Source organism: Lampetra planeri, chromosome 77 (genome assembly GCF_965212315.1).
Source record: "Lampetra planeri chromosome 77, kcLamPlan1.2.h2, whole genome shotgun sequence".
Classification (NCBI taxonomy): Eukaryota; Metazoa; Chordata; class Hyperoartia; order Petromyzontiformes; family Petromyzontidae; genus Lampetra; species Lampetra planeri.
In genome coordinates, this window is record NC_136182.1 from 798732 (window position 1) to 811557 (window position 12826).

Here is a 12826-nt window from a genome sequence, read left to right on the forward strand (position 1 = left end):
TTTGCCTCCTATTATCGGAGGTTTGTTCCGAATTTTGCGACGATCGCTAGGCCCTTGCACCTCCTTACGGGTAAAGGACGGAAATTTGGTTGGGGACCGCCAGAAGAGGCGGCTTTTCAAGGCCTGCGCGATCTATTGGCTACGGCGCCGACGTTGGATTATCCAGATTTTGATCACCCCTTCATTCTGGATACAAACGCGAGTGACACGGGCATTGGGGCGGTGTTGTCTCAGTCCAAAGGTGGTGTGGAGCGCGTGGTGGCGTACGGTAGCCGGGTTTTGTCTCCTGCAGAAACCCGCTACTGCATCACTCGCAGGGAACTTTTGGCTGTTGTTTTTTTTCTCCGCCAATTTCGACCATATCTCTACGGTCGTTCGTTTATTGTGTGCACGGATCATGCGGCCTTGCAGTATGCTCCTAAGATGGACCAGCCATCCGGCCAGTTGGTGCGTTGGTTGGACACGCTGCAAGAATTTTCCTTCAAAATTCACCATCGGAAGGGGGTGCGTCACGCGAATGCGGACGCGCTTTCTAGGTTGCCGCAGCGATCCCCTTGCGCGTGCGCATCTGGGACGCATAGGTGTGCGCCCATTCAGCCTCCCCCTCAGCCGGTTGCGTTGGCAGTCGAGGTGGCTGATGCTCCAATGGAGCCGAGACCGGCTGATGGGGTTTTGAATCTTCCAAGGGCTGTGTGGATTCGGGAACAAATGTTGGACGATTCATTGGTGTCTTTACGGAAGCGGCCTGCGAAGGAGAGTGGGGGTCCGGGTACGGCCGGTGTGCCGGAAACCGCTCTCCGCGATGGTCTGCTCATGTGGAGGGAAGGATTACAGGAACGCTGGCGTCTGGTGGTACCGGCATCCTTGCGGTACGAATTGATTAGGACTCTGCATTGTGACACGCTTTTACATCTGGGGGTGCAGAAGACCCTATTGACGTTGCAGCGAAATTACTTTTGGCACGGCATGGCGACGGATGTCGTCGGGCACGTTCGCGCGTGTCCCGATTGTGCCCGGCGAAAACCACCTAAACATCCATATGTGCCGCCGATACAGTCTATTCAGGTGTCTCGAGTTAATGAATTGGTGGCGCTGGACATTTTGGGACCCTTCCCGCCATCCGCGAAGGGTAATAAATACTTGCTGGTTGGGGTGGAGTACCTCTCCCGCTGGCCGATGGCCTGGCAGTTGCCCGACCAGTCGGCAGCGTCTATTACAGACGCCTTTCTATTTGGGTACGTTATGGACAAGGGTGCGCCGGAGAGGCTCCTCACAGACCAAGGCCGAAATTTTTCTTCTAAATTGTTGGGGGAAGTGTGCGCGGCTCTTGGAACTAAGAAAATACGGACGTCTCCCTACCACCCGCAAACGGATGGTATGGTCGAACGGCTAAATCGGACTTTGTCCGCCATGTTGTGTCACACGGTGAGTGAACAACAATCGGATTGGGATTTGCATATCCCTGGGGTACTTTCGGCGTACCGGATGACGCCGCATGCGGCTACAGGATATTCGCCGTTTTTCCTTATGTACGGTCGTGAAAACGTGCCGCCGATGGATGTGCAGTTGGGAACTGGGGTGAGGAGACCTGCTAAGCCTCTGCCTGATTACATTCAGGACACCGTTCGCCGTGTTACTGAGGTGCGGGAAGGGGCCCGCATGGCTACGGCCAAAGCCCAGGCCCGGAACGAGCGGTGTGCTCGACGCTCTAAGGGGGAGTGCCCCTGGAAGGTTGGGGACCCGGCCTGGCTCCATTGCCCACAGGTGCGGCCAGGTACCTCTCCTAAATTACATAAACCATGGCAAGGGCCGGTGTGCCTCATCGAGGTTCCCAACCCACAGTCGGCGCGTGTTCGGGTTGGATCTCGCATTGGTTCGTTCACACGTCTCGCTTGAAACCATATGTGGCCCCTCTACCTGATGCGTCATCTCCTGATGTTGCCTTGCCGGGGTCTGTTGCTGCCGACTCATCCTTGCCTGTGCCTGTTGATCTTGCAAGAGCGCCTGTCGTGCCTGTTACAGACAAGCCGGCCGTGACACCACGGGGGACGAGGGGCTCTGCTCGGGGGGTGCCTGCCACGGCTGCGGGAACTCCGAGCCCCGCAGCCCTTCCGACCCCGCTGCGGACACAATTGCGGGACACCTCCGACGCTGAGCCTTCGGGGATACTGGACCGGGACGTTGGACTTCATCCTGTCGCTCCTAAAACCCCGTCGCGTTCCCGGTCTGCGGGAGGGCCGCCGACCGTCCGGGACGGGCCGGCGACCCGCACACGCTCGAAATCCCTTACATTTCGTTGAATTTTATTGTTGTGTTCTTGTTCTTACTGTTATATTTATTGTATGCTTCGTTGTCCTTCAATGTGTCTCGGTCGTGTTCGCTCGCATTACTTGTTGTTGTTATTGTTCAGCCGAGGTCGGCTGGATTTTTCTCTACGGGGGAGGGTGGTGTAATGCGGGCGTAAACGGCCTCGCGGATATGACGTCACGAGGGGAGGAGTTAGGTCACGTGGGGGAGAGGGATCAAGTCTTAAGGGGGAGAAACCGGAAGAGACGGGAGAGAGTTGGGGATTGAGATAGAGGGAAGCCACGCAGGGCGGAGATCGGAGAGTGGCGAGATCGCCACACAGGGAGCGAGACTCGGCACCGTCGGCCAGCGGTGACCGAGCACGGAGGGCGAGCAGCAGCGGTGGAGCTGCTGTGAGGGCAGCCGGAGGTCTGCACGGGTGAACCAGCAGCAGTGGAGCTGCATCGGAGTGGGGAGAGGCTACGGGAGCGAAGGCAGCCTCGAGCTGCCGAGCGGAGAGGCTCTGAGCGAGGGCCGTGTGGGACAAGTGTAAAGGAACCCGAATAAAGGACAACGGAGACAGACACAGTGAACGAGTCCTTTATTACATAAGCAGTAAAATATTATTATCTACGGAGTCTGTAGTATAAACTGGACACATTGTGTTGGGGGGGGGGGGGGGCGAAGAGGACATGACACTGTCAAGAAATATCCGCAGCATCATGTGTGTATGTGTTGGCTGTAAAACGCGTAAAAGAAAATGTCCCCGTGAGCTGGAGCGAAGGCGCATGACTTGGCAGGGTCCGCCCCCCCACGCAATTGGCGTCAGTTGATACGGTCGATGTCGAGCAATAAGTAAATAATTAATAATAGAAACGGCACAAATGTGTTAATTAAACTACTTTAAAGTTCAGGGATGGGAAAACGAAATACAGTGATACCTCGGTTCACGAACGCTTCGGTTCACGAACAACTCGGTTCACAAACAGAAAATTTCATAAAAATATGCTCCGGTTCACGAACTCCGCTTCGGTTCATGAACAGGAGCCGCGGCCATTTTTATGCTAATTCCAGGCTGTCACATGGTCGTGACTTACTGTAGGAAGATCGTGGAGAGAAGCAGAGACACAGAAAGAAGTACTGTGAGTTCTGTGAAGACACTTTCAGTGACTTTTTGATTTTTGGTGTGCTTTTAGCACATACAGTACTGTACTGTACTACTGTACTGTACAATACTGTACTTACTGTATTGTACAGTCACCCGTTTGAGTGCTTACTGTCTCCCACCCGCCTTCCACCTGCCTTCCTCCATGCCAGAAGTCATCTCAAGCAAGGTTAGTGTTCTCTCTTTATACATTACTATACTGTACAGTACGACAGTAATGTGTATTGTCATTTGTTTCATATTTTTGTGCTTCAAAAATAAATAAAAAGGTCAGAACGGATTAACCGGATTTACATTGAACCCTATGGAAAAATGTGCCTCGGTTCACGACCAATTCGGTTCACGACCAGAGTCAGTTCACGAATTAAGTTTGTGAACCGAGGTATCACTGTAGCCTATTCCCACCGCGGGGCTTAGGGCGTGCCGCCTGGAATTTCTTTTTCTACATATAGCCCACCGTCCGAGACTTTTATATATAAGAAAAAAGACTAGCGGGAAGTACCCGGCGTTGCCCGGGTGAAAAATATATTTAAAAAGAAGAAAAAAGAAGATATAAGAATAAGAAAGAAGAAAAATAGCCCTGTGAGCCATGCAGCTCTTGATTCGGGTGCAACCGCAACAAACAAAATCACGAACATAGAACATCTTAAAGTGACGACGAGCAAAACTGAAACATCCAGGAGAAACCAGCAAAGTCTTAAAGAAAAAAGACCTGCATATCAACGCTGTGTGCAAGTGTATAGTGTAGTGAATTTTCTATTATACTAGTACAACTCAATGGTTGTGTAGTGGTTTAACACGCGCCAAGGGGGGGAATTGCACACACGTGTGTGTGTGGTACATTGGGGGCATATCGGGACACACGGCTGTTACCAGGGGCCGACGGGTCAGTCGGAGACGGCGCGTTGGGCAATTATGGATGCAGAGCTGTGATTGACTGGTTGTTGTTGTTGGGTTTGAAGTGGCGCCTCCAAGTCTGGAAATGGAGACAGGTGGCAGTGGGGGCTGGGGGCGAGGGGCGTCGGGGGATGCCAACTAATTAATTGGGAATTAATAGGGGCGGGGATAAATACAGGGGAGTTTTGGAGTTGAGGGGAGTTGGAGTGGAGTCGTGCTTGGGGGTGGATGCAAACGGTCGGAGCTGAAGACACGGAGTAAGGGAAGAAGTATAGAGTAGCAGTGGAGTACAGGAATACGTATAGTGTAGCGGCTGGAGTGAGACTGAGAGACCGTGAGAGAGTGGCTGGGCTGTGACGGAGGAGTGGAGAGGAGAGTCGGGAGAGACGGCAGAGCAGAGCCAGCGGAGAACGCGCCGGAGAACGTTACTGAAATGTGCTGCGTTAGTAGAAACAAAGTGACGACAGAAAAGCAAGAAGTTGTCCGCGTAAAGTTCAGCACTACAGTTGTTGTATGTTGGAGAGTAAGCCCACTACAACAAGTGTAGTGTAGTGTATTATACCTAGCACAGCACTCGCTGGTTGTTGTGTGTTGGATAGTAACAACAACGATGAGGATCATCATCAGGCGACTCTGCGGTTTTCATTCCAAAGACCCCGCATACAGTCAATACCGGTGGCACAAAGCAATCCCAAATTCCTACACTCTGTACAGATTAACAGGGCTGATAAGTCTGCGGAGTTGCACACCTTGACACGGGGCATTTTCGGGGCTCTGCGTAGTCGGAAACAAAGTCGTTTATTGTCGCTCCCCCGCACCTCTGCAAAGCACGGCTGGCTACGTACTTTGCAAAATAATTTCAACACACACATATCTTAGCACGTTGGCTATGTTCTGTGCGAAAGAAGTTCAACACATACATTAGCACGGTTGGCTACGTATGGTGCGAAAGAAGTTCAGCATACATACATTAGTACGTACATAGATACAGCAAAGAGCAGGGCAGTACAAGGCATTGCTGTGATGCTTGCCTTCATCAACCTGCATTGACCAGAATGGTGAAGTATGCCACCTGGCCATCAGGAGCCGACATGGCGTGACGAGAGGGTTTGTAGGGGCACAACAGATACTGAGTGATGCCTCTCTGTGCTGAATCAAACACGCGCACGCATTGTGTGTTAGAACGCCAGCCGGTGATACGATCTCTCTCCACCATGGATGCATTCGTGATAGCACCTTCCACAGGAGGATCTAACTAAAAACGAAACTTAACTATTGGATTTTTTTTATTTTGACTTAAAACGTTCGCGACTGCAGTTATTCATATTCTTTGGTTCTTTCGGTAAAGTCACGTAGATAGAAAATTTTAAGTCAAGTGAATAAAAATAATAATAAAAACACTGATGTAGACTGTAGCCTTAATCGGAGTGAGTATACTGGCAATCTCTAATGTGGACTGTAGCCTGGTTATTAAGTTTGGGGAGTGTACTGGCAGTCTATAATATAGACTTTAACCTGGTTTTTAAGCTGGTCAGCGAATTGGCAGTCTATAATGTAGACTGTAGCAATGGTTATTAATATTATTATTGTCATTCTACCAGGTAAGAACCACTGAGCTATGTAGCTCTTTATCAGAAGTGACCTGGCCACAAATGAGAGCTCAACGAAATGGCTTATCATCATCACCACGTAGAAATGTAAAGCAGCCAAATACTCTAAACGCGTGATGTTGATTCTTAATGTGAAGGGAAAAACCGGAGGACCCAGAGTCAAACCCACGAGACCACGGGGAAAACACGCAAACTCCAAATATACAAGAGGAGTCAGGGCCGGGATCGAACCCACGACCTCCGGTATACCAGGCGAGGTAATTAACATCTGCTAGCCACCGTGGCGTCACTAATGCGACCATCATCAGTGTAACGTTCTTACCACGTGGCCCTACTGGATCGTCTGTGATATAGAGCCTCATAGCTCATCGGATTGATCCAGGATGAGTAAATTTATTCTGATTCTGAAATTCTGATTTATCCGCAGTAACGGTGCTCACTGTCAGCGCTGGGGTTGGGGACGGCTTGGTGTCCGGAGCGCAGGGCCAAGGAAAAACACCGCATGGTGAGTTCAATACCAGGTCGTGGTCAACTCGAATTTATCACCACCATCATGACCATCACCACCATCACCAGCACCATCACCACCATCATCGTCACCACCAACATCATCACCACCATCACCACAATGATCGTCACCACCACCATCATCATCACCACCAACATCATCATCACTACCATCGTCACCACCAACATCATCATCACCATCATCACCATCATCATTATCACCAGTTAACTATTACCTGGGCAGTGACGATAGCTGTAGACCGGCTGGGAACGATTCCTAAATAAATAATAATCAAAATAAAGCTAATTTGAGTGATCTTCTAAAAACAGTACTACTCAAACAAAGACCCGTAATAGCATTAAATAACTGTCGCCTTTTAAGTTAAAGTTATCCATTATTTTAATGCAAAATCGTGACATCTAACTAACAGACATAATACACGTTTTTTGGGTTAGATCGCGTTAATGTATAAATGTTTCGTTAAAACCGCCACCACCCACACAACGAATTAGTAAGGTAGCAACGAATTGGCGTGTTCTGTTAACGTGACAAACTTTACGAATTGGCTGTTGGGTGTTGGCGGGTTTTAACGACACATATATTTACACGATCTCACCCAAAAAACCTCTATTATGGATGATATTGGTCGCGAAAGCCTGCGTGTTAAACTAACAATTCCTCTCATTAACCTGACTTCACTATTGTAACTAACTATAACTTGTTTCGCCTGACCTCAATGCCAAAATTCACAAGTGCATTGCTCTTAGACCGGTTAGCACAGTGAGTGCACAAAATCCCCGTCACATCAACGTTGGTGCAACACCTCAGTTCTCGCTCCAAGAATGACCAAAATATCGGCCCGACTGCCATGCGACATGAACTCTCTGTAGCAGAATAGATGGGAACGTACTGCCCTCTACTGCCTGAGTCGTGACATAGCCAACACGGTGGCGTGTAGCGTGGGACAGTAATATCGTCGAGGCTGGATTATTGAAACTCACTACTCTACGGGATGTCTGGAAAAAAATAATATTGCAAACTGCAGCGTGTACAAAACATTCTGGCACGCGTAGTGATGGGTACTGCAAGATGGGACCGTGTCGCCGAGCTGCATTGGCTTCTAGTTGCCGAACTCATAGATTCTAAAGGTCGCACTTATTATTACACACAAAGTTCTTGCCACAAATTATCCACAGTACCTTATTGATATCGTCAAGGAGCGTGAACAAAAATAATCTCTGGTTATCCTCTCAGAGGATTTTGGTTCGCCATCGTTCACTGCATCGTGCGCTTTAGGATGCGCTTCTGCGACCATCTGAAATGCTTTTCCTTCCGATATTAAGAAGCTCCTGAGCTGTGCACTTTTAAATAATCTAAATTGACAAACGAATTTCTTTATAACTGCTTTGTTGTGTTTAGTTTGCTGTCGTTGCCTTGTACCTCCAATTAGTACGGTTGGTTATGTATGGCGTGATAGAAGTTCTCCACACATACATACACAAGTGCCAGAGGTCACTTTCTGGGATGTCAGAGGTAGTTGTGTGATATCTACTTCCGTGGGACATACTCTTAACACGAAAAGTTCCAACTGCACTTTGAGGGATCCAATGGAATCTGCATCTCATGACATGTTGCCACTATAAGGATTACAAATACATGGCTTCAACTCCTGGCTATGAATCTCATCAACACCGATGACCAATTGCCATCAGAACGTGATTTAGCTGCTCATTCCAAGCTATAAATGCTCTGACACGTGCATTGTCTCTGTGCTGTTCGCCTTTTGGCGTTTTGTGGTCTGACACTGCTCGTGAGACGAGGCCACAAATGAGGCCGCTGTATCTGGTGTAGGCCAATCAGTTTCAAAGACAACGCCATGTAACATGATAGTGACATTATTATTAAAGACAGTTTATATATTTCGATTTAAAGCTTTCGTGACTGCAGGGATTCATCTTCTTTGTTCTTTCGGTAAAGTCGTCACGTAGAAGGGAAATAGTAAAATAATGAAAATAAAACATAATAAAACATCATAATAAAACATCATAATAAAATATTATTTTATTATGGTTTTTTTATTATGTTATTATTTCCCTTCTACGTGACATTACCGAAAGAACCAAGAAGATGAATTTATATATTATCAGAGCCATGTTTGTTTGCATGTTCACCACAACTACTGTGCGTGGTTACTGCAGTACTTAATTTCTTGACAAAAGGTTTGTATTCGGTGTTTGGACATCTCAACACACCTCCTGTTTTATTGCCAGAAAGGGTAAAACTTATTTTCATTTTTCATACGAAATGTACTCATGTGGGCGCTGTGTGTGCTTTCCCTAGAGCTGATCGTTGTCACCCCAAAAAAAATTAACGCCGTAGCAAACAGAACGATTTTCCTGCCCTGCTCCTACACCTGTACAATCAGCGGCGTTACCCACACGCTGGCGGAGTGGTTCAGGATTACAGATGAACGTGAAGAAGAGAGGGTGAGTTAAGATCTCTCTATCATAGTAAGACATCTAAATGCGGGAACACCTTGCCCAACGCGGCTTTTTCAAATGCGTCTTTCGGCTCTACGCAGTTTGTCGGGCACAGGGGATGATCCATAATAGAGGTTGTTTTGGTTAGATCGCGTAAATATATAAATGTTGTGTCGTTAATCCCACCACCACCCGACACAGGCAATTAGTAAGGTTTGTCACGTAAACAGAACATGCCAATTCGTTGCTAGTGTAGTGGATTCCACGGAGACTGGAGACGTTGTCTTTAGAGGCAACACGGTTTATTATAAACTGCAAACAGAACTCCCCTTAACTCCCACTATCTAGGGAGGTACAGCCTCCGGGCTCACACTTAGTAACCTGGCTCTCAGCGCTCCGGCTATCAGTGCCCTAGGGGAGGCTCAACTGACCCGACCCAGCCAAGGTACGGGTCCCGACCACTGGTCCGAGCTCGTCCCCGGCCCTGACAAGGACGTCGGGTCCCGGGGACCCAGGGTCCTAGCCTAGCTGGTCTTCGCTTCTTCGTATTCAGAGCACTGCCCCGAGCTGTCCCTGAGGTGCCCCTTTTATACACCTCTCGGGGACTCTCCACCCCCGGTTCCGCCCCCTTTCTGGAACCTTCCAGGGGGCTCTGGAAGAACCCCCCAACCCCTCACCGGGGGTCTGGGGGGGGGGGGAGAACCCGGCCCCTCAACGGTCCGGCTCCCTCTGTCTTTCCCCAGCTCGGGGTGGCACCCCCTATGGGCCTGTGCCCGCAACTGCAAGTAAGTATATATGTAATGTAGTAACTCGGCGGGAGACGACTTCACGGGTAACACACTCTTTATTTTATCAAACTCGTTCACAGGTGACTAACACCTACTTTGTATCTCGGGTGACAAACACCCACTTAGTATCTCGGGTGACAAACACCCACTTAGCTACTTGGCGACTAACGCCCACTGAGCTACTCGGATGACCAACATCCACTTAGTATCTCGGGTGACAAACACCCACTTAGCTACTCGGCGACTAACGCCACTGAGCTACTCGGATGACCAACATCCACTTAGCTACTCGGCGACTAACGCCACTGAGCTACTCGGGACACTCCCTGCCCGGGGTATCCGTCTCGACTGTGGGTCCCCAGCCCGACCCACGGGGGCGTCGGACCCCGGGTCCCACAGCCTCGCCTCCGAGCCACACAGGGCCCCGGTCCCCACAAGGACGGCGGGACTAGGGGTCTCGGGGCACTAGGTCTTCAGCTCCGTCTTCGGGTCTTCAACTGGGTCACTCTTCCCGAGTGCTCTCGCGCGTCCCCCTTTATACCCCACCTGCGGACGTCGCTGCGAGCACCCACTTATTCGACCAATCGCTGGGCGCTGGCTACGATCCTGTTTTCCCACATCTCATCGTGCCTCACCACCCACGCCGCGCCGCCCCGTCATCTGTCACTCCCGGCGCGCGCGTCCACACCACGCCCACAACGCGTGCCCAACCCCGCACCCCGCGCCGCCCCGTGATCCATCACTGTCACAGTCGGCGCACGTCAATACCACCACTACATATATACCGGCGGTATGAGATGTGCATTTCCGACGCTACACTAGTATAGCACTAACCGGTGTGTTGGAGAGCAAAGCCACAACATTTACAATCTGAGTACGACGTTTCGCCAGTAATTACAACTAGCTTCATCAGGCGACCGCCAGATTTGTGGAAACTTCCTCCTGTTTCGTTCCTTAAATAGAGGGGTAGATGCGATGACATCACTTGTGAGCGATTTGTGGGGGGGGGGGGGGTATTAATGAATGCATACAAATGAGAATGGGTATCCACTGCTGCTTGGGTTATTTATATGGCAATGAACGTAATCTCTGCATCTTTTGAGGAATGCCAGTGAAGACAACAGCTTCTCCGATTTTTTGGTTTGAAGAAAAGTATCCTCCCCATAGACGTCAGTCAGTTTAACACGCAGGCTTTAGCGACCAATATCATTGTGAGTGCCGTGGTGATGGTAAGGGTAATGGAGACCAGGGTTTTGTGTTGAGACGATATTGAAAACCCAAGAGTGTACACACAACAAGAATAAGAAGACAACTTGATGATGCAGCATTGATGAGAAGGAAACTGGCACTATTTGGACACATCTGTAGGATGGACAACAACGGGGAAATTCAAAGTGATGTCGCTCTGAAATATGGAAGGAACCGGAAAGAGAGAAAGACCTAACGGAGAATGGCTTGACGACGACATAAGAAGATCTTCTTGGTTCTTTCGGTAAAGTCACGTAGAAGGTGTTTCATTCAGACGCTGTCTTCCCGACAGACCTGTTCTTCACCTGAGGACGGCTGCTTGCGTTGTGGCCGAAACGTCGTGAGAATTGTATTTTATTATGTTTTATTTTTATTATTTTATTAATTCCCTTCTACGTCTTAATTTTAGAACTCCCTTCTACGTGACGACTTTACCGAAAGAACCAAGAAGATGAATCCCTGCAGTCACGAAAGCTTTTAATCGAGACATAAGAAGAGTTTGTTGCCAGAAAGACGTGACTACTTGAGCAGATTGGCACGACAAGACAGAGGGAAGTGGAAATGAATGACGAAATGTGCAGTGGACACCTTATGGGCCATCTGCGCGTAGATCGCAATGATGACGATGATGACAATGATGGCACACAAGATGTGGAGAGCGACTCAGCATAACAATGGCAGAAATCGTCTTGGTTCTTTCGGTAAAGTCACGTAGAATGGAAATAATAAAATAATAAAAATAAAACATAATAAAATAATTAAATTGTTTATTTTATTTTGTTTAATTTTTATTATTTTATTATTTCCCTTCTACGTGAATTTACCGAAAGAACCAAGAAGATGAATCCCTGCAGTCACAAAAGCTTCAAATCAAAATGGCAGAAATCGTTTAGAATTATTCATAGCAAAAAGGGAGGAAGGTTATCATACAAGATCCAGGAAGGTAACCAGAGTTTTCCCATGAGGTTTGTTACTTTTTCGAACGCGGTTTTGCCCAACCCGGCATTTCCCAGGAATGTTTGGCGAGGTCTGCGTGCACTGAGATAAGGGGTGCGGTGCCCCAGTGTAATATTAGTGAACACCTATTTTATTGCCAGAAAGGGTAAAACCTAATCTTACTTTGCATACTTTTGTAGGGGACTAATGTAGAGAAACGTTTAGGATCCAAGAAATAGAATGGGTTGTGATCATTAAGAGCATGTGGCTGGATGACTAAACATGCGGAGAGTAAAGCACTGTCTAATTAAGGGCAGGGAGAGAGGAGATATGAAAGGGGAGAATCACGAACAGTCGGGGCGCTTGACTGTGACGAAGTCGAGTTTGTGGCTCCACAGGGCAGTACTCGTAGGAGAAATGTGAACCTCCCGCACATAGGAAAACAAAGATCGTACCTTCATCTTCAAGAGCGTCTCCTCGGAGCTTCTTTCACTTTGATAATGGCAAAAAGGTCCCGTAGGTATAACTGCTCAACCCCGAGCTATAAATCCTCTGATACTTTCTTTGTCTTTGTACTGTTCACCTCTTGGCGTTGTTCTCTGGTCTAAAACCGGCGGTGAGACAAGGCCATGAAGATGGCTGCTGTCTCTGGTGTAGGCCAATCAGTTTCAAAGAATGCAAGTATTTTATCAGAGCACTAGCAGGATGTACACGGCTTTTCCCGGGGAAAAAATATATATTTCAAAACTTGTCTTCTCTTTAAAAACGTAACATAAATATACACAAATAGTAAGCTATCATAAAAGCCCGGAGTTCTGTTTGTCTGTCCATTTGTCCATCAACAAAATTATAAAAACCTTTCAGAAGTCCTGAATAAAAAAAGTTATAGAAAGTGGCATTAAAAAGTT

The 12826-nt window shown here is 48.4% G+C and overlaps 2 protein-coding genes across 2 annotated transcripts in view; one reads left to right on the forward strand and one right to left on the reverse strand.

Moving 5' to 3' along the window:
* LOC144738050 (uncharacterized) overlaps window positions 1-12826 on the reverse strand; it is a 478363-nt gene that overhangs the window by 372730 nt on the left and 92807 nt on the right. The gene's annotated exons all lie outside the window — the stretch shown is intronic.
* The window catches only part of LOC144738112 (endothelial cell-selective adhesion molecule-like), a 142860-nt gene that overhangs the window by 112078 nt on the left and 17956 nt on the right, over window positions 1-12826 (forward strand). The window lies entirely within an intron of this gene.